Raw genomic sequence first — 26,474 nt, 5'->3', positions numbered from 1 at the left:
ACCATATCCAACAGACTATTGATTACAAGAGTGGATTCTTGCATTGTTCTTTCATAAGCAGTTTAATACATTGTTTTTCAGCTGTAGCACATCCAAGCATTGTATGACTACAGCTTTGTACACCATCATACACTTTGTTTTTCTACCATGACTTCGAGACCTATATCATGTGCTAAACTATTAACACATTTCAATCCTTTGGCTCTCACAGACAGTTGACCATTGTATGCTGTAAACTATCCTGCTCTCTCAACATACAGGCTGCGAGAAATAAAACACAGAGGCGATGTTTCTCATTGACAAAAAAAAGTGGAAGACATCGCAACGTATGGAAACTGGAAGAGTTTGCAGCATTGTAGAGTGTTTCCAAACAGCTATCTCCTACACAGTTATTCTCATCTTCCACACTGACAGGGTAGCAGATGACTCAGTGTACCACTTCAAAGAGTATGGTTTCCTCATTTTGCAGTCATTTACATGATTACTGTTCCAGTGTCGATTATCTCTGGAAGGTGCTGTTTACAACACATGTAGTGTAGTAGAAATAAAAAGAGATATTGTTATCTTATTGGTGAAGAAAAATTTGGAGGGCACCACAGCATATGAAAATAGGACATGTCTGCAGCTTTGAAGAACACTTCCAAACAACTGAAGGTGATGGATGACCTCTACATTTAATCACATGCTGCTTAGTGACAAGCAGCAGATGTCCAGTGTTCTGCCAAGGCCCTATCCATTTCAAACAGGTCGTGTCAGTCAGTCATTACGTGATAATCAAAAGTGTACCACTCGACAGATGGGATAGGAAAATATCATTGATATGGGACAATGTACTGTAATAAGTACTGCAGTTGACAGCATGATAAATTTTAGCAATATTACCAGTCGTTCCACAATTTCAACACCAAACAGTGACACAGCAGAACGCTTCCCAATTTCTGTATCATTGCTAACCCACCCTCCACTACTTTGCAAGCACCATACACTAGATTGCAAATGTAGATAGATGAGTGTGAAGTGTGTCCATTGGGTCATATGGAGGACTCCGTCTTCAGGCCACAAGTGGCCCATCGGGACCATCCGACCGCCGTATCATCCTCAGTTGAGGATGTGGATAGGAGGGGCGTGTGGTCAGCACACCGCTCTCCCGGTCGTTATTATGGTTTTCTTTGACCGGAGCCGCTACTATTCGGTCGAGTAGCTCCTCAATTGGCATCACGAGGCTGAGTGCACCCCGAAAAATGGCAACAGCGCATGGTGGCTGGATGGTCACCCATCCAAGTGCCGACCACGCCCGACAGTGCTTAACTTCGGTGATCTCACGGGAACCGGTGTATCCACTGCGGCAAGGCCGTTGCCATCATTGGGTCATATACACCAAAGTATATCAGGAACTGTCCTATACCGATGCAGTTGGGTTATCTACATATTTCTAGCTCATTGATAATAGTGCAGAATTTACGATTATGATTGGCCATCTTTCCCTGTGCGGACGGGAGTCACAGAGTATTCTCGCATTTGTAGGATAAAGCCGGAGATTGATAAATCCCCACGCATGGTCGCCAATTTAATCTCTAACTGACTGGATATGAGACGGCACTATACGTACTACATTCCACATCTCGTGAAAGAACAGAGCTGTGTTCATAACTGCCATTCAGCAAAGACTGTTCGGCACCAACCCTACCCATGTCACCCATCCAAGTGCACAAGATCTCTCCAGATGTGTTCATGTCGAGGAGGCGAGGCGAGCAGCCCTTATTGGTGTATAGTAGACATGAGAGTTTGTTGTGGTCAGTTAAGAAGAGATGTGTGGTTTGTACATGATGGAGCTCCAGACAAATGGAGTTTGAAACATTTCACGTAAATCAACCGTGGTATCAATCCTGGAGTATTATTCCAGTGTCTGGAATCAGTACCAAGAAGATACCAGCATGACAGAAATGACTTTAGAGCATAATCAAACTCTCCCTTGGCTACACAGCTCTACACCTAAAACTGCTATATTGTTAAAGCTTTGTCGTTTCCGATGTATTAGTCTTGTGAAATGCAACGCTCTTAATATTCTAACGCCGGATATATTTGTCCAACATCAGACATACAACCACCCTGCAAGTTTCCTACCCTAATCACTACAGCAATAAACTTTAAAATGATAAAACTACTTCCTCCTACACTATTCTGGTGTCCTAGGAAGTGACCAAGCTATTCCTCACTACGATTGCATCATCGCTGGATATTCGCCGATCTAGCTGCTTCTAAACCAACTAGAATGAAGTTGGGGGACTGCTCTTTTGTTTCTTAGGAAACTGATTCATTTTATATTTGTTAATCATCTTGTGGTGCAGTTCTTCTTGTATCCGTGCTTGCTAAGAAACAACAACATGTAATGGCAGCGGAAACTCCGCCTATGTTTTAAGTAAACAAAAAAAGAGCAGTGCCAAGCGACCATAGATTAAGAAGTAAGCCTATTTACTTCGCAAACAACACAGGAGAACGCACCATATTTTCAAAAGTATGACAAGTTGTATATTGTGTAGCAGAATAGCTACCAAAATAAATGGACAATAACATCAGGTAAGTTAAAAATAAAAAATTGAACCCACTGACGATAGCACAATAGTGCTGAAACATGTATGGGTGAAACAAAAGAAAAAAGGTGTCTTGCATAGGGCGGAATTTCTCATCCCATTTATATTTGTTGCTTATCACGTCTGTGCCCACCTTTCGTTGTGGGAATGTCACACATGTTTTTGCCCATCTATGAAAATCCGTCCATACGAATCATTCTGTCATAGACGAAATGCTTGTGTTTTGCGCTAGAGTGAGCTAAATTGTGAATTCCATTGAAAAATGCTTTGTATAGTCCTTCGTGTACAAAAGGTCTGGGTTTGTCTTTTGACGTATCACACCAGGTATTAGCCCCCACTGTTTGTATATGCTTAAAATGCAAACCCATGAATTCGCTTTGTAAATATTTGTTTAACTGAGCATCGGGAGAATGTGCCACAGCCAGGTATGCATAATCCAGTGTGTACGAGGTGGCTCCGGCTCGTGAAAAAAAAAAAAAAAGAAAAAATCATCCACTACATTTTCGGCCTCTTTGATGTGTCTAATATTTGTAGTAAACTGTGCAATAAACTCGAGATGTAGGTATTGCCTTGGGGACCAGTCGTCCTTGTGTTTGCTGAAGGCGAAATTTATAGCCTCTTGTCCATAGACAATATGAACGTTCTGGCGTCTACGTATGGGCATACACAGCTAGTATTTGACTTGGGATGCTGCGAGCTTACAACAAAAAAGAACTTAAAAGTTGCCAATAAGCTTCCACATACTGACGGAGAGCAGCTCCTTTTGCCTGCTACCTTGTGCCTAAGAGTACTGCTAAGTGTACATCATGCACAGATTGGACTGAAAGAATAGCTTTCTTCAAGTTGGCTTTTTCCTGGTTGAAAACTCTTTGTCCACTGTAGGGGCCATTGGCCTGTGCCGTCTTTACCTTTTAGCGCCTCCGTCAATGGCACTTGTACCTCAGCAGCTCCTAGTAGACGCGGACGGTAGATGTTTACAAATCCCAGGAATCTTTTTCATTGAATAAAGTCTGTCGGGCGGGGTATGTTCCTTATGACTCCGACATTGTCTTTCAAGGGCGAAGCCAGCCGTTGTGGCCGAGCTGTTCTATGCGCTTGAGTCTGGAACCGCGCAACCGCTCCGGTCGCAGGTTTGAATCCTGCCTCGTATTGTAACGAGGGTAGCAATGACGGAAGGCTCGGCGGGACCCGCGGAGAGGCACGCAAACAACAAAACAACGGGAGAGGACGGACACGACCAACGCAGGACGGAACGAACAACAACAAGACCGAACAACAGAGTCACAAGAAAGCAAACTCGTACACGAACCAGGAAGTAAGCAGTCTAGCGCAAAGCGAGGTGTATCCCGACGTAAGCGAGATTAGACTGACTGGCTGAGCTTTTTTTTTTTTCCTTTGTTGATTTTCAATTCCCTCCGAAGGCGGCGGGCTGGCAGCAGCTTAGCACGCTGCTCTACAGCCTACAGACTTCCATTTTAAAAAACGGAAGAAGAAAAGAAACAAGAAAAACAGGCGATAAAATGGTGAAGTCAAGTGTAAAATGGCGGAAAAATGCGGAAAGTTAAAACAGAAAGCAAAAGGGGTTGGCAGCGTTAATAAAAGACACAGGAATCAGACAAGTAACATAGTACACACACAATTAAAAAAACACGGCGACGGTCTGCTTTCTGTTCGCAAGAGATAAAAGGCACACCCAGTGACAGTATGATGGCCGTTCGCAACACTTCCCAAAAAACACAACACGGAACACTCATTGTAAAACACTCACTGTAGAACACTCACTGTAGAACACTGCACGAAAGTGGCGGCACAAGGATGACACTCCCGAGCCAAAGGCAGATGGGGGGGGGGGGGGGGGGGGGGGAACCTGGAGGAGGGACGAAGAACAAGGAGGGAGGAAGGAAAAAAAACGAAAAAGGGGGGGACCAAGGAGGGAGAGGACCAATAAAGGGGGAGAAGGGCAGACACGAGAGGGAATGAGAGGAGGCAGAGGAGGGAAATGTAAAAGGACTCGGGGGAGAGAAGGGGGCAAAGAGAGGGGAGATGGGGAGGAAAGAGGATGGAAGGGGGGAGAGGGAGCCTGGGAAAAGGACAGAGGAAAGGAGGGGGAGTGAGGATCAGAGTTGATAGGAGGATGGAGGGAGAGAGGGCATCATCCGGGAGGGGGAGTTGATGGAAGCCACCTTGGGAAAGGAGATGTAGGGTGTAGAGATGGAGGGTAGGGGGGACACAACAGTGAAGACGTGGCAGGGGGACTGGCTGAGCGAGTGGCCGGCGCTTAAGTACTCCATCGGGGACGGCGCTATTGGCCGCTGGGACCACGTGTTCCACTGTGACCGCCCCACACTAAAAGCGGGCCAGGAGGCGCGCGCCGCCACAGCTTACGGCGCGATGGTGCAGACACCTCTAGGGGCCTTCGACGTCCAGGACGTCTGTCGGGGGATGCAAATTCCGCGGCGCGCGGTACCAGACCTCGGGCATGGATGTGTGTGATGTCCTTAGGTTAGTTAGGTGTAAGTAGTTCTAAGTTCTAGGGGACTGATGACCTCAGATGTTAAGTCCCATAGTGCTCAGAGCCATTTGAGCCATCAAGGGCGATAGCCGGCCGCCGAAACTGCATAACCGCGGAAATTCACTTGTTTCTGCTACACGAACTTCACTTTGTTGACCACTATGCTGTACTTATACATCTGGTGAAATACTGCCTGAAGGTTATCCTCGCGAGCTGAGTCAGTCCTTCGAAATAACAGGATGGCATCCAGAAATGCCGCCCTCTGATAGCTGCCATATTTCCTCAGCGTTCTTCAACTCAAATGGCATTCCTAAAAACACGAACAAGCTGAATGAAGACATCGCATCAGTCTTTGGTTTGACTTCTTTTGCCACTGGTATTTGACTGCGTACTTTTTTTGCAGTCGATTTTCTGAATATTGTGGCTCCTGCTAGCGCATTGTTGAAGTCTTTGATATTTAGCACCTGGCATCGATCTGGAATTGTGTGTTTATTCTATACGCAACAATCTGTGTAGGGCCTTCTTTCCGAGTAGATGCAATTTCAGGCATTTCCTCAAATTCTGCCGTTGCTGCGGCAAAATGGTCGGTCGCTGTTCTTCTCGGCCGTCATGAGACCAGTTAACCCGGCGCCGTCTTGAAATAATGTACTGTGTTAAGCAAAACGCTTTTATCCGCTTCCCAATGCCCAGCCTGCTCACAGCACTTCAGGCTAAAGATCCAGTTAGGACTACTCCGTCCATTTTTACCTGTGCTGAGATTTATCTCGCTCCTCTCCTGGCAAATAACACCCGCATCCAAAAGAAATGGGCTCTACTTCAACTGCTAGTACGAAATTTCATATCGCTTCCTATTAAATTCCAAACCCGTCTCTACTTCGGGATTTGTTTGCCACCGTGAGGTGAGTAGGTTTGGCTGCTCTCGCGCTTCTCTTTTCCCAACCAGTAACGTTCTAGCACCAGATTCTGAGTGGACGAGATAGTAAAGATCCGCCATAACTTCTCTCACATATAATCTTTGGGACGATTTTAGCGGGCTTCCTTGGTTACCCATTCTCTTGAGGTCCGCTTCGTCTTCGACTTCCTGATCGTGGTGCGGCCGCTGGCGTCATTTGGGTGTGTACGCAAAGAGGTACACCTTGTAGCCTGCTCGCCGAGAAGTTGATGATGCTAATTCGTTGAATCTTGCTGATTTTTCATTTATTCTATTATGATTTATTCTATTATTACGTTATATTTTTCTACCCTTACTTCTGTCGAAACAAGGCCCCGGGACTACACAACATTCCATTAGAACTACTGATAGCCTTGGGAGAGCCAGGCCTAACAAAATACCATCTAGTGAGCAAGATGTATGAGACAGGCGAAATACCGTCAGACTTCAAGAAGAATATAATAATTCCAATCCCAAAGGAAGCAGGTGTTGACAGATGTATAAATTACCGAACTATTAGTTTAATAAGCCACGGCTGCAAAATACTAACACGAATTCTTTACAGACGAGTGGAAAAACTGGTAGAAGCCGACCTCGGGGAAGATCAGTATGGATTCCGTAGAAATGTTGGAACTCGTGAGGCAATACTGACCTTACGTCTTATCTTATAAAATAGATTAAGGAAAGGCAAAACTACTTTTCTAGCATTTGTAGACTTAGAGAAAGCTTTTGGCAATGTTGACTAGAATACTCTCTTTCAAATTTTGAAGGCGGCAGGGGTAAAATACAGGGAGCGAAAGGCTATTTACAATTTGTACAGAAACCAGATGGCAGTTATAAGAGTCGAGGGACATGAAACGGAAGCAGTGGTTGGGAAGGGAGTGAGACAGGGTTGTAGCCTCTCCCCGATGTTATGCAATCTGTAATTGAGCAAGCAGTAAAGGAAACAAAAGAAAAATTTGGAGTAGGAATTAAAATCCATGGAGAAGAAATAAAAACTTTGAGGTTCACCGATGACATTGTAATTCTGTCAGAGACAACAAAGGACCTGGAAGAGCGACTGAACGGAATGGACAGTGACTTGAAAGGAGAATGTAAGATGAACATCAACAAAAGCTAAATGAGGATAATGGAAAGTAGTCGAATTAAATCGGGTGATGCTGCGGGAATTTGATTAGGAAATGAGATCCTGAAAGTAGTAAATGGGTTTTGCTATTTGGGTATCAAAATAACTGATGATGGTCGAAGTAGAGAGGATATAAAATGTAGACTGGCAATGGCAAGGAAAGCGTTTCTGAAGAAGAGAAACTTGTTAACATAGACTGTCAGGAAGTCGTTTCTGAAAGTATTTGTATGGAGTGTAGCCATGTATGGGAGTGAAACATGGACGATAGATAGTTTGGACAAGAAGAGAATAGAAGCTTTCGAAATGTGGTGCTACAGAAGAATGCTGAGGATTAGATGGGTAGATCATATAACTAATGAGGAGGTATTGAACAGAATTGGGGAGAAGAGAAATTTGTGGCACAACTTGACTAGAAGAAGCGATCGGTTGGTAGGGCATATTCTGAGGCATCAAGGGAACACCAATTTAGTATTGGAGGGCAGCGAAGAGGGTAAAAATCGTAGAGGGAGACCAAGAGATGAGTACACTAAACAGATTCAGAAGGATTTAGGTTACAGTAGGTACTGGGAGACGAAGAAGATTGCACAGGATAGATCAGCACGGAGAGCTGCATCAAATCCGTCTCTGGACTGAAGAACACAACAACAACCGTTACTTACAGTATCTCACCTTGGTGTATTCTTCCTACCTTCCGCCCGGCTGGCTACTTGCTTCTGTAATGCTTCCATCTGCTCATTCAAATAGTTCAACTGCATCCTAACATCCGAATGTTGCATCTTCTTATAGCTTCAGGATCTTGTGTGTTGATTTCCTCAGCTATTTTTATCGCATTCGACATATTCGTATTGTCCAATGTTGCACCCTGTCTGCAACCGTGATTACCGAGCAGATTTTACTTGGATTTACTTTAATCTCATACTATCTGAGAAACCGAGCGTTGTCCAGCTATTTGTTTATTCCACTGTTCTATTAGCCCATCTCCTCCTCTCTCCACTCTCTGTCCATTTTTCCTTCCCCTCTCCTTTTCTCTATCCACCCCCTGTCTCTCTTTATCCTCCTCCCTGCTCTCTCTATCCATTCGCCCTGTCCCTGCACGTAACCTCCACTCCTCCCTCTCTCTTTTGCCTCCACCACCCCTTGTGTCTCTCCACCCAGGTATCTACTTATTCCACTCTTCTATTAGTCCATCGCCTCCACCCCTCACCTTCCACTCTCAGTCCACCTACTCCTCTCTCTGTCCATCTCCGCCTCTCCCCCTATCCATCTGCCCCTTCCCCTCTGCCCAACTCATTATCTCACCTTCTGCGCCCATCTCCCCCTCATCTCTCTCTCTGTTCATTTCGTCCACTTACTCTATTTCCTCCTCCCCCATCTCTCTGTCTGTCTTCATCCCCTGTCCTTGTCGACATCCTCCTCTTTGCTTTCTCTATCCATCTTCTCCTCTCCCCTCTCTCCATGCATTCCTCTCTCCTATCTCTGTCCTTTTCCTTCTCCTTGTGCCTGCGCCTGTCTCCTCCTTCCCATTTGCTGGGTGGTGTATGTGAATACTGTCTGTAAAATGTGTTATGAATACAGTTAGCAGTAAAGAAGTAATAAATAAATCTGTCATGTTTCAGGTGGCAGTTTTACTCCACGAACAGAGAATTGTAGTAAACGACAAACATTTTTCTTTTCGTCATTTTGTGGTGGTCTTCAGCGAGAAAAGTTTCCTAAAGGTTTGAAATTATACGTAACGTTTGTTGCAAGTCTCTAAGTGCTCTCATTCACAAATATTGAATAACGAACACATGGGTATTCTCACGTCCTGGGCTACGCTACAGTTTCGCCCCCACTCTCACCCCTTTGATAGATGAGTGGTTCTTATCCCCATGATGATAGTTCCAGACAGTAAGTGATACGCGTACTAAGTTCGATTGAAATCTATCCAGTGGTTTAGTAGAAGATGTGGAACACACATACATACATACATCCCCCTGCGGGTTCGGGGGTAAGAATAGGCCCGCGGTATTCCTGCCTGTCGTATTGTTGTTGTGGTCTTCAGTCCTGAGACTGGTTTGATGCAGCTCTCCATGCTACTCTATCCTGTGCAAGCTTTTTCATCTCCCAGTACCTACTGCAACCTACATCCTTCTGAATCTGCTTAGTGTATTCATCTCTTGGTCTCCCTCTACGATTTTTACCCTCCACGCTGCCCTCCAATACTAAATTGGTGATCCCTTGATGCCTCAGAATATGTCCTACCAACCGATCCCTTCTTCTGGTCAAGTTGTGCCACAAACTTCTCTTCTCCCCAATCCTATTCAATACTTCCTCATTAGTTATGTGATCTACCCATCTAATCTTCAGCATTCTTCTGTAGCACCACATTTCGAAAGCTTCTATTCTCTTCTTGTCCAAACTATTTATCGTCCATGTTTCACTTCCATACATGGCTACACTCCATACGAATACTTTCAGAAATGACTTCCTGACACTTAAATCAATACTGGATGTTAACAAATTTCTCTTCTTCAGAAACTCTTTCCTTGCCATTGCCAGCCTACATTTTATATCCTCTCTACTTCGACCATCATCAGTTATTTTGCTCCCCAAATAGCAAAACTCCTTTACTACTTTAAGTGCCTCATTTCCTAATCTAATTCCCTCAGCATCACCCGACTTAATTAGACTACATTCCATTATCTTTGTTTTGCTTTTGTTGATGTTCATCTTATATCCTCCTTTCAAGACACTGTCCATTCCATTTAACTGCTCTTCCAAGTCCTTTGCTGTCTCTGACAGAATTACAATGTCATCGGCGAACCTCAAAGTTTTTATTTCTTCTCCATGAATTTTAATACCTACTCCGAATTTTTCTTTTGTTTCCTTTACTGCTTGCTCAATATACAGATTGAACAACATCGGGGAGAGGCTACAACCCTGTCTTACACCCTTCCCAACCACTGCTTCCCTTTCATGTCCCTCGACTCTTATAACTGCCATCTGGTTTCTGTACAAATTGTAAATAGCCTTTCGCTCCCTGTATTTTACCCCTGCCACCTTTAGAATTTGAAAGAGAGTATTCCAGTCAACATTGTCAAAAGCTTTCTCTAAGTCTACAAATGCTAGAAACGTAGGTTTGCCTTTCCTTAATCTTTCTTCTAAGATAAGTCGTAAGGTCAGTATTGCCTCACGTGTTCCAGTGTTTCTACGGAATCCAAACTGATCTTCCCCGAGGTTGGCTTCTACTAGTTTTTCCATTCGTCTGTAAAGAATTCGTGTTAGTATTTTGCAGCTGTGACTTATTAAGCTGATATTTCGGTAATTTTCACATCTGTCAACACCTGCTTTCTTTGGGATTGGAATTATTATATTCTTTTTGAAGTCTGAGGGTATTTCGCCTGTTTCATACATCTTGCTCACCAGATGGTAGAGTTTTGTCAGGACTGGCTCTCCCACGGCCGTCAGTAGTTCCAATGGAATATTGTCTACTCCGGGGGCCTTGTTTCGACTCAGATCTTTCAGTGCTCTGTCAAACTCTTCACGCAGTATCATATCTCCCATTTCATCTTCATCTACATCCTCTTCCATTTCCATAATATTGTCCTCAAGTACATCGCCCTTGTATAGACCCTCTATATACTCCTTCCACCTTTCTGCTTTCCCTTCTTTGCTTAGAACTGGGTTTCCATCTGAGCTCTTGATATTCATACAAGTCGTTCTCCTATCTCCAAATGTCTCTTTAATTTTCCTGTAGGCGGTATCTATCTTACCCCTAGTGAGATAGGCCTCTACATCCTTACATTTGTCCTCTAGCCATCCCTGCTTAGCCATTTTGCACTTCCTGTCGATCTCATTTTTGAGACGTTTGTATTCCTTTTTGCCTGTTTCACTTACTGCATTTTTATATTTTCTCCTTTCATCAATTAAATTCAATATTTCTTCTGTTACCCAAGGATTTCTACTAGCCCTCGTCTTTTTACCTACTTGATCCTCTGCTGCCTTCACTACTTCATCCCTCAAAGCTACCCATTCTTCTTCTACTGTATTTATTTCCCCCATTCCTGTCAATTGCTCCCTTATGCTCTCCCTGAATCTCTGTACAACCTCTGGTTCTTTTAGTTTATCCAGGTCCCATCTCCTAAAATTCCCACCTTTTTGCAGTTTCTTCAGTTTTAATCTACAGGTCATAACCAATAGATTGTGGTCAGAGTCCACATCTGCCCCTGGAAATGTCTTACAATTTAAAACCTGGTTCCTAAATCTCTGTCTTACCATTATATAATCTATCTGATACCTTTTAGTATCTCCAGGGTTCTTCCATGTATATAACCTTCTTTCATGATTCTTAAACCAAGTGTTAGCTATGATTATGTTGTGCTCTGTGCAAAATTCTACCAGGCGGCTTCCTCTTTCATTTCTGTCCCCCAATCCATATTCACCTACTATGTTTCCTTCTCTCCCTTTTCCTACACTCGAATTCCAGTCACCCATGACTATTAAATTTTCGTCTCCCTTCACAATCTGAATAATTTCTTTTATTTCATCATACATTTCTTCAATTTCTTCGTCATCTGCAGAGCTAGTTGGCATATAAACTTGTACTACTGTAGTACGTGTGGGCTTCGTATCTATCTTGGCCACAATAATGCGTTCACTATGCTGTTTGTAGTAGCTTACCCGCATTCCTATTTTCCTATTCATTATTAAACCTACTCCTGCATTACCCCTATTTGATTTTGTGTTTATAACCCTGTAGTCACCTGACCAGAAGTCTTGTTCCTCCTGCCACCGAACTTCACTAATTCCCACTATATCTAACTGCAACCTATCCATTTCCCTTTTTAAATTTTCTAACCTACCTGCCCGATTAAGGGATCTGAACTTCCATCTTTTCCCTCCTGACACATATGGATATTCGACACCCGACATCCAGCACGGTAGCCAGTCTGTTGTGGTGGGGTCGTCATGTACCCTCTTGGTGGTAGCCCCCTGACTACACAGGGATCGCACTGCTGATGCCTGAGCTGCTACCTCCCCACATATGCCGAGGAGTAGATGCCTATCCCTCTGGGGCATCGGGACTCCCAGCAAAGGTCATCCTGCCAGGTGGTCTTTGCTGCGGCTGGGTGGCGCCCGTGGGGAGAGCCCCTGGTCGGAGTGGGTGGCATCAGGACGGATGACCCGCAATGAAGCGTGGTACATCATCTCTCGCTGGTGGGCCTCCACCAGCAGCCTCTAAGCGATCGAGTTCTAACCTCAATGACAAGCAATTCAATCCAAGATCATTTCCCTCCCTGGCCACTCCATGGGATGAACGCATGGCTAAAGACAGCAGTGGAGATTATTCACCGCAGTACCTTGTCTGTGCGTGGGTCGATGGTGAATCTTTTATGCAAACTAAGCCTCAGCTTTTTGTGTAGCATTTAGAGGACAAGTTCAGGGAGGTGGAGGGCTTGTCCAAAATGCGCTCTGGGTCGGTTCTCATCAAAACAGCATCCTCTGCCCATTCACGGAGGTTGCTCACTTGTGACAAGTTGGGTGATGTTTCCGTCACCATCACTCCCCATAAAGGTTTAAACATGGTCCAGGGTATTATATTCCACAGGGATCTTCTTCAGCAGTCCGGCGATGAACTACGCGCCAACCTAGAACGACGAGGTGTTCACTTCGTCCGGCGCGTCCATCGGGGTCCTAGGGGTAATCAGGTAGCCACCGGTGCCTTCATCTTGGCCTTTGAGGGTGATGTCTTACCCGAAAAGGTTAAGGTGATGGTTTACCGTTGTGATGTGAAGCCATATATCCCTCCTCCGATGCGATGTTTTAAATGCTGGAAGTTAAGGCACATGTCATCTCGCTGTACTTCCAGCATCACATGTCGGGATTGTGGACGTCCTTCACATCCCGATACTCCATGTGCCCCGCCTCCTATCTGTGTTAACTGCGGAGAACACCATTCCCCCTGCTCGCCGGACTGTAGGATATTCCAGAAAGAAAGGAAGATAATGGAATATAAGACCCTGGACTGCCTGACCTACCCCGAGGCTAGACGGAAATACGAGCGGCTCCATCCTGTGGCAATGACGTCAACCTACGCCACTGCTGCAACGACGGTTCTCCCATCATCACGAATCAGCTCTAAGATCGGTCAGCCTCCACCAGCCCCCTTGCTTGGGGGGGGGCACTTCACAACCTGCTGCTCCTGCTCCATCTACTTCAGGAGCAACACCGCCCCAACCACCGGGGACATCTGTTCCCCCATCCCAGCCGGTGAAGCGTGAGCCTTCTTCGGCTCCTCTCGCCTGGGAGGGGTCCCTTGGGGCCCTCCCATCCCAGGCTTTGCCCAGTGCCAAAGCGGACACCCGCAAGTATCTCAAACAACAACCAGTCACTGGTCGTAGGGCATCACGGTCGTCTTCAGTCCCTGAGACTGACCCAGTGAGGCCCTCCCAGCCAGAACCACCTAAGGCACAGCACGCAAAGCAGTCCAAGAAAAAGGCTCCCAAGCATCCTGACATTGCGGTGGCACCTGTCCCACTGCAACATTCTCACTCTGCGTCTGAAGACGATGTGGAGATTCTGGCGTCCACTGAGGACCTGGATCTCGCCAGTCCCTCAGACGCAATGGATGGCTGTTGTACAGGTGGTGACTCAGTAGCAGCAGGGGCCCAGGAGGCGTAGTCTGCCTCCTCAGTCCCTTCACGCCTTTCCCATCCATGGCCAATACCATCCTCCAGTGGAACTGCAGCGGTTTCTTCCACCATCTGGCTGAGCTCTGCCAACTTATCAGCCTTCATCCTTTCCTTTGCATTGCTCGGCAGGAAACTTGGTTTCCAGCAATGCGGACCCCCGCCCTCCGTGACTATCGGGGTTATTATAAGAACCGAGCGGCTTATGAAAGGGTGTCTGATGGCGTCTGCATCTACGTCCTTAACTCTCTTCACAGAGAGTCTGTCCCTCTACAAACAGCTTTAGAGGCTGTCGCTGTTAGGGTGTGGACGCCGCAAGCTATTGCCGTCTGCATTCTTTACCTTCCACCGAATGGTGATGTCGCGCTGCCTGTCCTGGCTGCACTGATTGCCCAATTGCCGCCACCTTTCTTGTTGCTGGGCGATTTAAATGCCCACCACCCTCTACGGGTCTCCGATGACCGCGGTCGTGCCGTGGAGCATTTGTTGGCTCAGCTCGACCTTAGCCTCTTGAACACCGGTGTTCCCACGCATTTCAGTGTGGCCCATGGCTCGTTCTCGGCCATCGATCTCTCTCTTTGCAGCCTCGGACTTGTCCCATCCCTCCACTGGAGAGTGCATCCCAACCTTTGTGGTAGTGACCATTTTCCCATCTATTTGTCACTGCTCCAGTGTCATTCTTCTGGGCGCATGCCCTGCTGGGCTCTCCACTGGGCTGACTGGCTGGCTTTTACTTCCGCTGCAACCATCGCGTCTGCCCCACAAGGTGACATTGACGAGGTGGTCCGCATCCTAACCACGTCAATCATATCGGCGGCCGAGGCTGCCATCCCCCGCTTTCTGGACTCCTTCAGAGGAAGGCTGTACCCTGGTGGTCGCCGGAGATTGCTGAGGCTATTCGCGACCATAGGCGGGCCCTCCAGCATCATAGGCGGCACCCATCTCTAGAGACCCTCATCGCCTTTAAGAGGCTCCGTGCCTTGGCCCGTCGTCTTATTGCATGGCGTAAGCAGGAGTGCTGGGAGAGGTATGTCTCATCCCTGGGCTCCCGTGTCTCCCCCTCTCTCGTGTGGTCCCGGATCTGGCGGATTTATTGATACCAGACCCCTATGGGTGTCCCTGGGATCTTCTTGGACGGCACTGTCTGCACGGACGCTGCCGCCATTACTGAACACCTTGTTGCGCACTTTGCTAAGAGCTTTGCGACTGCAACTTATCCCCCCACCTTTCGCTCTCTCAAGGAGCGAGCCGAGCAGACGCCGTTATCATTCCACTCGCGTCGTTCTGAAAAATACAATACTCCTTTCAGCAAGAGGGAATTCCTCGCTGCCCTTGCCGATTGCCCTGATACAGCACCAAGACCACACTGCATCCACACGCAGATGCTGAAGCATCTCTCCAGCGACTGCCAGAGACACATCCTCACCACCTTTAACCACATTTGGAGCGAGGGCGTGTTCCCGTCGCAATGGCGAGAGGGTCTTATTGTCCCCATCTTGAAGCCCGGTGCGGACCCACTGGCGGTGGACAGCTATCGTCCCATTACCCTCACCAACGTTTTGTGCAAATTGCTCGAACATATGGTGGGGCGGCGTTTGTGTTGGGTCCTTGAGTCGTGCGGTCTCCTCGCTCCATCCCAGGGTGGCTTCCGTCAGGGCCGGTCTGCTGCGGACAATTTGGTGCGGCTGGAATCTGCCGGAAGGCGTATGACACCACATGGAGGCATCACATCCTTGTTACGTTGCATGAGTGGGGTCTTCGTGGTCGGCTCCCGGCTTTTCTTCAAACCTTTCTATTGCGCCGCTCTTTCCGGGTGCAAGTCGGTGCCGCCTCTAGTTCATCTTATACACAGGAAAATGGGGTCCCGCAGGGCTCGGTGTTGAGCGTCTCCTTATTTCTAGTGGCCATTAATGGTCTGGCTGCAGCCGTGGGGTCGTCGGTGTCTCCTTCTTTGTATGCCGACGACTTCTGCATCTCCTTTAGCTCCACGACTACGGGAGTCGCCAAACGCAGGCTGCAAGTAGCCGTTCTCAAGGCAGCATCATGGGCTCTGACTCATGGTTTTCAGTTCTCTGCACCCAAGACTCGAGTTATGCACTTCTGCAGGCGTCGGACGGTCCACCCTCATCCTGAACTTTACCTCGACAGCCACCTGCTTGAAGTGGTGGACACTTGCCACTTCTTAGGACTCGTCTTTGATGCCCGGCTCACATGGGTTCCTCATATTACTCAGCTGAAGCAAAAGTGCAGGCGGCACCTCTACGCCCTCCGCTGCCTGAGCCACACATCTTGGGGTGAGGATCGCAGCACGCTGTTGCGATTATACAGGGCCCTTGTGCAGTCCAGGCTTGATTATGGGAGCCTGGCCTATGGGTCTGCATCACCCTCAGTGTTGACGTTGTTATACCCCATACACCACTGTGGGGTTCGGCTTGCAACTGGCGCTTTTCGTACGAGCTCCGTGGATAGTCTACCGGTGGAGGCCGGGGTTCCCCCACTGCGGATTCGCCGCCATCGACTGCTCGCCGACTATGCTGTCCACGTGTATTGTTCGCTGGGCCATCCCAATCGTCGCCTGCTTTTCCCTGCCATGGTCCTCCATCTGCCCGAAAGGCGACCTAGGTCTGGGCTTTCCATAGCTGTCCACGTCCAGTCCCTGCTGTCGGAACTGGGGTCATTCCCTCTTCTGCCTCCCTTCCGGGTCCGTTCACCTACGCCTCCCTGGTGTTTGCCCCATCCGTCCGTCCGTCTGGACTTGGCACAGGGACCCAAGGACTCGGTTCCGCCTGTGGCCCTCCGTCGCCGTTTTCTTGCGCTCCTCGCCTCATTTCTGGGCTGTGAGACTGTCTACACTGATGGTTCCCTGGTTGATGGTCGCACTGACTACGCTTTTGCTCACGCTGCCCATGTTGAGCAGCGCTCCTTGCCGGCTGGCTGCAGTATTTTTACTGCAGAGCTGGTGGCCATATTGCGCGCTCTTGAGCATATGCGTTTCTGCTCAGGTACGTCCATCGTCATCTGCAGTGACTCCCTGAGCAGCCTCCAGGCCATCGACCACTGCTATGCCTCTTCTCCTCTGGTGTCCTCTATTCAGGAGTCTGTTTCCGCCATTACCCGTTCTGGTCGTTCGGTGGTCTTTGTTTGGATTCCAGGTCACGTTGGCATCCCGGGAAACGAACGTGTTGACTGGCTGGCTAAAGGGGCGATCGACGCCCCAGCTTTGGAGATCGGCCTCACGGCTCGCGATCAGCAGCTGGTGTTGCGCCGTAAGGTGCTTGGGATGTGGACTGCTGAGTGGCGTGGCATGACATCCCCGAATAAACTGCGGGCTGTCAAGGAGACGATCGATGTGTGGCGCTCCTTCCTGCGGTCTTCTCGCAGGGACTCTGTCATCCTGTGTCGGCTCCGCATCGGCCATACCTACCTGACGCACGGCCATCTTTTGCGTCAGAAGGATCCCCCCCTGTGTCGGTGTGGGTCCCGGCTGACGGTCGCCCACGTTTTGTTGGAGTGTCCCCGACACTGTTTCTTCAAGTCTTCTCGTAGTTTTAACAGCTACAATTCAGCCTGAGCTTGACTAACTTCTAGATAACGACAGTACCATATGTCTCCGTGTAGTCTTTGCTGTTTGCATTTATTCTGCATTTTCAGGGTCACCAACATATAGCTGTTCTGCTCGTTCACCCTCCTACTAAGCCATCTGAAAGACACTTTTGAATGCTACAATGAGTATCATTACCAAGTAACAGTCAAACGACAAAAATACTGTGGGTAATCTCTAATTCCAAAGAGTAAGCGTGATGTCAAACAGAGATTGTCCGAAGGCACACAAAAACACATTGTACAGCTTACTCAACCAGTGGCGATTCCAACAACGTTATTTGTGGGAACAAATCCTAATTCTACAGTGCGCGCATTCGACGATATTTTGGAGAACAATATCTTGGACTGAGAAACATATATATTCCCAGCTTTAATGCAACACTTACGTATAAGCGTTGTGCTGCCCTTCTTTTAGTCTCTATTAACTATTTCGCCATAATTTGCAAGAAAGTACTTGAAACTATAGCCAGACACAATGTATTTCATAATCTTTTCCCTATCTTGATTGTCAAGGAGGATTACCCATAGACCAGTCAACTTCTGTGTATTCTTGTTGCTCATGTGGATGAACTACAGAACACTGTTAAAAATAACTCATCATCTGTCCTGTAAGATATCTAATACCTTACAGTCACACGACAATGAACTGATTGACACAGGCTACAGTGAGGTACATGGTAAATAATATTTATTTACGTTTAACACACTTGGACAGTCTTCTTCAATGTCAGACACACCATCTATCCTGTACCTATGACCTATAGCTCCCAGTCTGGTAATACGATGTTCGTTAGCCACAGAAGACACAAACGATTTTCGTAGCTGTGTGTTAGAGACACTTCATAAAGTCAAGACGGTTAGCAATATCTTACTTCACTCCTCGGCATGTGTGATTTGACGTTGCTGTTGTTGTTGTGGTCTTCAGTCCAGAGACTGGATTGATGCAGCTCTCCATGCTACTCCATCCTAAGCAATCTTCTTCATCTCCGTACCTAATGCAAGCTAAATCCTTCTGAACCTGCTTAGTGTATTCATCTTTGGTCTCCCTCCACCATTTTTACCCTCCACGCTGCCCTCCAATACTAAATTGGTGATCCCTTGATGCCTCAGAACATGTCCTCCCATCCGATCCCTTCTTCTAGTCAATTTGCGCCACAAATTTCTCTTCTCTCCAATTCTATTCAATACCTCATCATTAGTTATGTGATCTACCCATCTAATCTTCAGCATTCTTCTGTAGCACCACATTTCGAAAGCTTCTATTCTCTTCTTGTCTAAACTATTTATCTTCCATGTTTCGCTCCCATACATGGCTACACTCCATACAAATACTTTTAGAAACGACTTCCTGACACTTAAATCTATACTCGATTTTAACAAGTTTCTCTTCTTCAGAAACGCTTTCCTTGCCATTGCCAGTCTACCTTTTATATCCTCTCTACTTCGACCATCATTAGTTATTTTGCTTCCCAAATAGCAAAACTCATTTACTATTTTAAGCATCCCATTTCCTAATCTAATTCCCTCAGCATCACCAGATTTAATTCGACTACGTTCCATTATCCTCGTTTTGCTTTTGTTGATGTTCATCTTACATCCTCCTTTCAAGACACTATCCATTCTATTCAACTGCTCTTCCAGCTCCTTTGTTGTCTCTGACAGAATTACAATGTCATCGGTGAACCTCAAAGTTTTTATTTCTTCTCCATGGATTTTAATTCCTACTCCAAATTTTTCTTTTGTTTCCTTTACTGCTTGCTCAATGTTCAGACTGAATAACATCAGGGAGAGGCTACAGCCCTGTCTCACTCCCTTCCCAACCACTGCTTCCCTTTCATGTCCCTCGACTCTTATAACTGCCATCTGGTTTCTGTACAAATTGTAAATAGCCTTTCACTCCCTGTATTTTATCCTTGCCATCTTCACAATTTGAAAGAGAGTATTCCAGTCAACATTGTCAAAAGCTTTCTCTAAGTCTACAAATGCTAGAAACGTCAGTTTGCCTTTCGTTAATCTATCTTCCAAGATGAGTCGTAGGGTCAGTATTGTCTCACGTGTTCCAACACGTCTACGGAATCCAAACTGTTCTTCCCTGAGGTCGGCTTCTACCAGTTTTTCCATTAGTCTGTAAAGAATTCGTGTTAGTATTTTGTAGCCGTGGCTTATTAAACTTATAGTTCGGTAATTTTCACATCTGTCAACACCTGCTTTCTTTGAGATTGGAATTACCATATTCTTCTTGAAGTCTGGCGGTATTTCGCCTTACATCTTGCTCGCCAGATGGTAGAGTTTTCTCAGGGCTTGCTCCCCCAAGGCTATCAATAGTTCTAATGGATTGTTGTCTACTCCTGGGGCATTGTTTCGATTTGGGTCTTTCAATGCTCTGTCAAACTCTTCACGCAGTATCATATCTGCCACTTCATCTTCCTCTACATTCTCTTCCACTTCCATAATATTGTCCTCAAGTACATCACCCTTGTACATACCCTCTATATACCTTTCTGCTCTTGATATTCATACATGGGGTTCTCTTTTCTCCAAAGGTCTCTCTAATTTTGCTGTAGGAAGTATCTATCTTACCCCTAGTGACATATGCCTCTACATCCTTACATTTGTTCTCCAGCAGTCCCTGCTCAGCTATTTTGCACTTCCTGTCGATCTCATTTATGAGACGTTTGTATTCCTTTCTGTCTGCTTCACTTAGTGCATTTTTATATTTTCTCATTTCATCAATTAAATTCAAAATATCTTCTGTTACCCAAGGATTGCTACTAGCCCTCGTCTTTTTACCTACTTGATCCTCTGCTGCCTTCACTATTTCATCTCTTAAAGCTACCCATTCTTCTTCTACTGTATTTCTTTCCCCCATTCTTGTCAATCGTTCCCTAATGCTCTCTCTGAAACTCTCTACAACTTCGGGTTCTGTCAGTTTACCCAGGTCCAATCTCCTTAAATTCCCACCTTTTTGACCTTTTTGGAATTTCTTTAGTTTTAATCTGCAGATTGTGGTCAGAGTCCACACCTGCCCCAGGAAATGTCTTACAATTTAAAACCTGTTTCCTAAATCTCTGTCTTACCATTATATAATGTGTCTGAATCCTTCTAGTACCTCCAGGCCTCTTCCATGTAAACAACCTTCTTTCATGATTCTTGAACCAAGCGTTAGCTATGATTAAGTTTTGCTCTGTGCAAAATTCTACCAGTCGGCATCCTCTTTCATTCCTTACCCCTATTCCATATTCGCCTACTACGTTTCCTTCTCTTCCTTTTCCTACTACCGTATTCCAGTCACCCATTACTATTAAATTTTACTCTGCCTTCACTATCTGAATAATTTCATCAGTCTCTTCATCATCTGCGGAGCTAGTTTGCATATAAACTTGTACTACTGTGGTAGGCGTGGGCTTCGTATCTATCTTGGCTACAATAATGCTTTCACTATGTTGTTTGTACTAGCTTACCCACATTCCTATTTTTTATTCATTATTAAGCCTACTCCTGCATTACCCCTGTTAAATTTTGTATTTATAACCCTGTAATCACCTGAACAGAAGTCTTGTTCCTTCTGCCATCGAACTTCACTAATTCCCACTATATCCAACTTTCCCTTTTTAAATTTTCTAACCTACCTGCCCAATTAAGGGATCTGACATGTCACGCGCCGATCCATAGAACGTCAGTTTTCTTTCTCCTGATAACAACGTCCTCCTGAGTAGTCCCCGCCCGGAGATCCGAATGGGGGACTATTTTACCTCCGGAATATTTTACCCAAGAGGACGCTATCATCATTTAACCATACAGTAAAGCTGCATGCCCTCGGGAAAAATTACGGTTGTAGTTTTCCCTTGCTTTTAGCCGTTCGCAGTACTAGCATAGCAAGGCCGTTTTGGTTAGTGTTACAAGGCCAGATCAGTCAGTCATCCAGACTGTTGCCCCTGCAACTACTGAAGAAGGCTGCTGCCCCTCCTCAGGAACCACACGTTTGTCTGGCCTCTCAACAGATACCCCTCCGTTGTGGTAGCACCTACGGTACGGCTAGCTGTATCGCTGAGGCACGCAAGCCTCCCCACCAACGACAAGGTCCAGGTAAATGGGGGGGAGGGGTTGATTAGACATACAACTTTGTAACTTTGTTATACACAGAAGCGCGAAAGAAACTGTCATAGGCGTCCCTATTCAAATACAGAGATAAGTAACACACAGAATACGGCGCTGCCGTCGACAACGCCTATACAAGACAACGAGTGTCTGACGCAGTTGTTAGATCGGTTACTGCTGCTACAATGGCAGCTTATCAAGATTAAAGTGGTGTTATAGTCGGCGCACGAGCGATGGGACACAGCATCTCCGAGGTGCAATGAAGTGGGGATTTTCCGTTACGATCATTTGACTATACCGTGAATATCAGGAATCCGGTAAAACATCGAATCTCCGACATCGCTGCGTCCGGAAAATGATCCTGCAAGAACGGGACCAATGACGACGGAACAAAATCGTTCAAAGTGACAGAAGTGCAGCCCTTCCGCATATTGATCCAGATTTCAATGCTGGAGCATCAACGAGCGTCAGCGTGTGGACCATTCAATGAAACATCATCGATATCGGCCATCGGAGCAGAAGGCCCACTCGTGTACCCTTGACGACTACACGACACAAAGCTTTACCCCTCGCCTGTGCCCATCAACACCGACATTGGACAGTTGATGACTAGATACGTGCTGCCTGGTGAGACGAGTCTCGTTCCAAATCGTACCGAGCGGATGGATGTGTACGGGTATGGAGAGAACCTCATGAATCAATGGACCCTGCATGTCAGCAGGCGACTGTTCTAGCTGGTGAAGAACTCCAAATACGTCTAGATACGACTCTGACAGGTGACATGTACTTAGACTTTCTGTCTGATCACCTGCATTGCCACGCGGGATTAGCCGAGCGTTCTGGGGCGCTGCAGTCATGGACTGTGTGGCTGGTCTCGGTGGAGGTTCGAGTCCTCCTTCAGACATGGACGTGTGTGTTTGTCCGTAGGATAATTTAAGTTAAGTAGTGTGTAAGCTTAGGGTCTGATGACCATAGCAGTTAAGTCCCATATGATTTCACACACATTTGAACTTTTTTTTTCACCTGCATTCATTCAAGACCGTTGTGAATTCCGACGGACTTGGGCAATTCCAGCAAGACAATCCGACACCCCACACGTCCATAATTTCTATATTGTGGCCCCAGAGACACTTTTCTGAATTTAAACACTTCCGCTGGCCACCAAACACACCAGATACGAACATTATTGATCATATCTGGGATGCCTTGCAACATGCTGTTCAGAAGAGGTCTCGAGCCCCTCGTTCTCTTGCGGATCCACTTTCAAACCCTATCTCGGACGTGGATCCGTTTCCCAACACTCAAACGCTAAGTCGGGTCTACTGCGAGTCCTGGGAGCCATCCGCGACACATGCACATACGCAGACATAGAAAAACAGAACAAACGAACTGCATATGTGGAATATGTGGGTGGAGATGACTGGATGCAGTCGAGTACAGTGCTGTACTACGCCTTCCAGTCAGTGCATTTGCGCTACGTACTACATTTACAAGCAATTTTAGAACACAGAACGAGAGTTTATGGCATGATCGCATGGGTAGAACTGACATAAAATCGATAGAATTGCCAAAAATCACGAAAATACGTATAAATTTATAGAAAATACATTGAAATGTGAGGAAATTGAGGAAGCACTTGCGTGTCTTCTGGTTGGCGCAGAAGAATTCTTGTACTTGGGAACGAGTATGCGACAGCAAGAGGAATACGAGAAAGCGTTGACATGGAAGCATCGGGAACCACGGAAACAGTCACTTTTTTCCGTCGAGGCAGCATTCTACTGTATGTCTATTCAGGTAATAGTGATACACATGAATTGACTGCTGTCTTTCATGCTTTCCTGGAAAAACAGAGAACCTTCCGCCTCTAAATTTACTTGCATCAGCGTTAAAGGATGACATAGAGTGGCCGGCCGGTGGTGGCCGAGCGGTTCTGGCGCTACAGTCTGGAACCGCGCGACCGCTACGGTCGCAGGTTCGAATCCTGCCTCGGGCATGGATGTGTGTGTTGTCCTTAGGTTAGTTAGGTTTAAGTAGTTCTAAGTTCTAGGGGACTTATGACCTCAGCAGTTGAGTCCCACAGTGCTCAGAGCCATTTGAACTATTTTTTTGACATAGAGTGGATTGGGTGGTCAGTTGGAGTCGTGACGAGGTACGATTTAATGGTAGATTGATGGTTTATTCTAGAGAGAGAGAGAGAGGGAGAAGTTGCTGCAGGTCAGTTTTCCCGCTGTTCTGTCAGGATGCAACGGTCGCATGACATTGCCTGCGTTCGACTCGCATACAACCGCGTGTTCTGTGTGGGTCTTAGCACTACTTGCGATCGTTAACAATATACCTCTCAGTCATCAGAGAACTTCCATCTCATGTGTAATGAAACATGACACATTCCTCTAAACGAACGAAGATTTATGCAACGTACTCCATTCCCCTATCGCATCTTGGGTGTAAAATCAAGACTTCAGTATCATAACTAAGATGATTCTAAGTTAGCTATAGGTGTTTGTGAGGCACTGCAATCCCCGTGTATACATTCGCCTGACTGATGTCGTGTTTACAGAGTTGATGGCGGCATGGTGTGTAATTTCACATGCCAAACACTGCTGCTATGCCTTTATCTGTTTCCTTCTAAGAGGTATTCTCCGTTACTAACGACCATTTAATATAGGACTGATGCAGTCGTAGTATAATTTTTGAACCGGGTTCGGATGTTAACAGTGGGCGCTATATATCTCTGGAGAGCTACATTGTACACATATCACGCCGAGCCACTGTTTTAAGGAAGTAGTTTTTTCGTTTTACAGTTTGTTACCATAATTTATCGTAGAGAAACCGGCAAGAAGAATGTATGTCATGCGCTCATAATATATTTCTTACATTGGAATATTGACAGCGCTACATTCCATACCACTAATGGGTCAGAATCCGGAGCGATCTAGCATCATAGCATGTTTTAAGTGCGGAACCTTGTAGCGTTAGGAGAGCGTTTGTTTATGTTCTCTCTTACCAATACCTTCCAGGTATTGGTCCCAGACTATTGAACAATATTTTAGAGTTGACTAGCGTAAAAAATGCTTCGAACTCCATCCGCCTGGCGCTCCAACAAGCACAAAAACCAGCCACTTCTTGTTCTTCTTAATCATCTGATGTTACATCACAACACTTTCAAATCTGTTACTATACGCTGGTAAGGGGTGCTAACCTCCACGACATGGGCGCATCTGGAGAAATCTAGTGCACTTGGATGGGCGAGGACTCGGCTAGCTCCATTCATTCACGAGACATGGAATGTAGCGGTCTACTTCTGATCAGCTGCAGATTAAATCGGTAACAGTGCTGCAGGGCGGGCTCGTCAAAGACAGAGTGAAGTGGTCTTTCAGTCTCTAATTTTATCCTAAGGCTGCGAGAAAGCTCTGTGACTCCCATCCACATAGATCATGAATTATGCACTACACTCGAGGCGCTAGAAATATGTAGAGCACTGTCTGGTATGCTTTGATAATGTATTTGTTCGAGAATTAACAGTAAATGGACGTACTACACAGTCTTCTATCTATATCCACAATGATATTCGCAAAGTAGAGAAGAGGCGGTTTAGCTATGACACTGAAATTGGGAAACATGCTGTCACATCATTGGTTGATGTCGAAATTACTGTAAAATTGTTAAAATTATTACAGTACATCGTCGGTGCCTTTTCCATCCCATCCATACACTGGTACGCTGTCAGTTACCACGTAATGATTGACTGATATCGCTTGTTCGGAGAAAGAGTTTTGGTGGATGGGCAACACCTTCTGGGGATGGCTAGCACTGAAACAGTTATCACGTACATGACTGCAATATGAGGAATCAGTCCAAACAGAATGCAGCTATTCTGTCACTGTGACAGATGAGTTTGAATTCTGTCTGTGCGTGCTTGGCGCGGCGGTGGGTGGTGGACCGTGGAGGGAATGACTCACGTTTCCCGCTAACGGCAGGAGCCGTCCGAATGGAGAGGCCTGTTGGGACGCAGGACTGTAGTTGACTTAACCGTGTCGTCCTCCAGACGGCCGAATAGCGGACTAATACTTACAAGGGAACCTTCCCATCGCACCCCCCTCAGATTTAGTCATAAGTTGGCACAGTGGATAGACCTTGAAAAACTGGACACAGATCAATCGAGAAAACAGGAAGAAGTTGTGTGGAACTATGAAAAAAATTAGTAAAATATACAAACTGAGTAGTCCATGTGAAGATAAGCAACATCAAGGAGATTGGGAGACAAGGTGCGCCCATGTAAATTGTCCGATTGACTGCTTCTTCACATTTTCCGTCTTTCTTTGGTTGAGAGAAGATCGATTATGTTGTGTGTTGAGTGCATCTAGCGGGTAAAATACGGGTGGAGGACACGTTTGCTGGTTCTCTAGACGTGAAAAACACCTTAGTTGGCTTTGTTAATTATAAGGATGATTTGGAATCTGTTATGTCATCGACATCGGTATTCGTGAGTGGAAATATCAGTTTCCTCTATTTTTTTCGAGTTTTCACGTAAAGTTCTTCGCAGATTGGATAAGTTTCAAGTTACTCAGTGGCTCAGAATGATTTCTTAGTCAGAAGAAAATTGTGTTATCTGGGTGGTGGAAGCTATACAAGCCGCCACTGTATGTTGGCTGGATTTACAAGTATTGAAAATACCAAAACGTTTCGTAGAAGTGGTGAAATCGATAACCGAAAAGACTCTAGAGCTTTTTTAAATTGTAATTACATCCTTTATTCATCGACAAGTGCGTAATGGCGGGAGGCGTTTTTTGCAGTGCGGAAACGACACCCATCTGGTGGAAGGTGGACGTATCAAAAGTTTTTTTTTTTATGCATCTATAATTGATAGTCGGAAATGTTATGCTCCTGCTTGAACGTAAAGGTACCGGGACTTATGTTCCGACATACGTTTGTGGGAAGTAATCAA

The 26,474-nt window shown here is 46.1% G+C and overlaps 1 protein-coding gene and 1 pseudogene across 1 annotated transcript in view; both read right to left on the bottom strand.

The window, feature by feature from the left end:
* LOC124620340 (15-hydroxyprostaglandin dehydrogenase [NAD(+)]-like) overlaps positions 1-26,474 on the bottom strand; it is a 185,887-nt gene that overhangs the window by 147,120 nt on the left and 12,293 nt on the right. The window lies entirely within an intron of this gene.
* LOC124620520 lies at positions 1,243-1,359 on the bottom strand (annotated as a pseudogene).

The sequence above is a fragment of the Schistocerca americana genome, chromosome 6 (genome assembly GCF_021461395.2).
Source record: "Schistocerca americana isolate TAMUIC-IGC-003095 chromosome 6, iqSchAmer2.1, whole genome shotgun sequence".
NCBI lineage: Eukaryota > Metazoa > Arthropoda > Insecta > Orthoptera > Acrididae > Schistocerca > Schistocerca americana.
This window is presented reverse-complemented; position numbering and strand designations above follow the sequence as displayed.